The sequence below is a fragment of the Haemaphysalis longicornis genome, unplaced genomic scaffold (assembly GCF_048455015.1).
Source record: "Haemaphysalis longicornis isolate Haplotype H1 unplaced genomic scaffold, Haemaphysalis longicornis Haplotype H1 scaffold_6, whole genome shotgun sequence".
In the NCBI taxonomy this organism is placed as follows: Eukaryota; Metazoa; Arthropoda; class Arachnida; order Ixodida; family Ixodidae; genus Haemaphysalis; species Haemaphysalis longicornis.
In genome coordinates, this window is record NW_027526407.1 from 20047378 (window position 1) to 20049985 (window position 2608).

Sequence of the window (2608 nt, forward strand, 5' to 3'; positions counted from 1 at the left end):
GCTCAACATTTACGTCAAACTGCCGAGTTACTAGATTAGGAGTTATAAGCAATTCTTTACATTTGCATTTATACAGCATGTTTTTGTTTTGGAGTGAGAAATCAAGCCTTTACGAAGTGCACAAAATTCATGCCATGATTGGCAAGGTTCTTTTTCTTTGTTTCTTTCTTGTACTAAGTATGAGAGAGAGAATGTTCTTTAATGTGAACTGGTGAGGTCACCCTGCTAGGGACAAGGCTTGCTACACCAGATGGGAGTGATTACGTATACGTAGATGAGTGGTGAACCGGGTGGACCTTTTACTACAGAAAAACATCTGTCCGCACCTGGTCAAACGAGCGTTACCTAATTAGACTACCACAGTAGAAACCTAATTTGCCAAACAATGGTGCTTTATTTTTAAAACGCCATGCGTCCATTCCGACCATTTTTTGCTGCAGTGGCTTCATTTTTATAAATTGTCTTCCTCATTTGGAAACCACCTACCACAATGCCCACTTCACTTTTTAGTGTCGAACTGTGCTTCTGGAAGAACACATCAGCTTCTATACCACTGCCTCTATACTACAACATTAACATTGGTCTCCCGACGTCTTACTTCCAGGCACCGGACAGTAAAAAAAGATCGCCGTCAAAGCCCAACCTAAAGCTATCCTGACCGCCCAGAAGTTTGTTCCCGAAGTGAACATTTGTATACGTCTTCCATACATTCTTTCTGCCCTTTGACCTGACCGAAATTCCAAAACTCACAAAATTACTTAAAATGTGCATTTCTAGAGTTATCTGCTCGCTACTCGCGAAGGATATAGTCTCTAGGAGGAAACGAAGTGCTAAGTGTCACGTGCCCTCACGTTTACCCACCACCGAAGACCACAAAGGAGGGTGCAGTAAGCAGCCTGGCTGGAACTGCTATGGCCGTTTGCCAAATGTCGCATCTGTTTATAGATAGTTCTTTTCACCATCAATCATGAATTGTGTCACAGTTGTTCCGCCGCAACGTAACAGAATATTTGGAGGTGCGGAAAAACCCTCCCTTTAGCAATCCTGGAGGGAATTCTTCCTTTTTAGACTTATAAAACCTTTTTCAAAGTTACATCTTTGATTCATTAGGTTTTCAACTGAAACTTTGTTTTTGCGAGAACAGTTATCACTTAGTGTATCGCGAATTCAAGCAGACTCCTTTTTCCATATTTCCCAGGCAGCCCGTTTGTCACTCTCTTGCTTAGCACGTAGTTTCGCCATTTATACATGAATACGAATACTCAAACCAAACTTGTTGCTTTTATCAACAAGTACAGGCTTCGTTTCACCCAATTGCTTATACGTCCTCTCCTACTATCAATGGTAGAAAGTGTTCAGCACTTCCATTTCGCCGCAAACACTCCCTACAATTTCATGAATCTCCTTCAGCACGATACGGTATGTGAATCGCCACTTTTTGGACATAGCAAGTGCTCGAGGGATTGCGAGGCGTGAAGCACGCTTTCTCGTGAGATTACCAGAAAACAGTGATAGTCTTGGGATTCTTGAGTGGAAGCCGCATGCAGGCTGCTGAAAGGACGTCTTCCATTGCCACATTTTAGCTTTTCAAGTTACGTGATTTAAACATTTAGTCGTCCAAACCCTTTTCAAAGGGTTTTGAAAGTTAACCCTAACCAAGCGAAAATGGTTAATGTGTCTCTCCACGCCCAACCAAATCTGCCTCGACTAGACTTAACGTTTCGGGAGTAGGTTGCTGTCATTTAATAGAAGCTGAAAAGGGCGCTATGTTTCTTCACCTCAGTCAGTTAGTCAGTCAGCCGGTCAGTTGGTCAGTCGACCTCGTGGTTGGTCAGTCGGTCGGGCGGGCGGAATCTTTTAATAGTACATATAACAAAGAGTAACGGCGGCCTTAAAAGAGTACAGTTTGGGTGACTTTTTGCAATAGAAAACAAGAAATAACGTGCAAAAAAGTTGTTACAGAGTGGATCGATATAAGAAAATAAAATACCAAAGATGTCAGCTCGTGGTTTTGCGCGCAGACCGACAAACAAAAGATTACAAATGTGAGTGTGGTTCCAACAGTGCGCATGTGATCTGCAAGCGCATAAAAATTGAACTCAACCGAACAAACCCCCCCCCCCGTCTGCTTTTGTCATGGGAAGAGCTATAGAGCTGACAAACGGAGCGATGGGCGGAGTGGAAAAAGGAACTAAACTACGTGGAAGACAGGGCCGAAATCATTCGCCCTTTAACCAAAGTCAACGCCCATGTATCACGATTTACGCGCACGGTTAAGGTCTCTCGTTTGTCAAAAAAAATTCATCCGGAGCCATCCACTACGACGCACTTCAGAGCCCGCAAGTCGCTTCGGCTCATAAAGACCGCAATCAATAAGCTTGAAAAAAGCAAATGCGCGTCAAACTTTATTTTCCTGTTGTTTTAGGATAATGGCCGGGCATAGTATGGCTGCCGTTCTAAGATTAGCGGTGATAAGTCCACAATATAAGTGTCTTCTATGGAATGGCTTAGAGTATTTTTATCCTTGTGAACGTCATGATGATGATGATGTACACAAGGATCAAGATACCTGTCAATTTCACGTATTTCAGCAACGACAACACCCGTC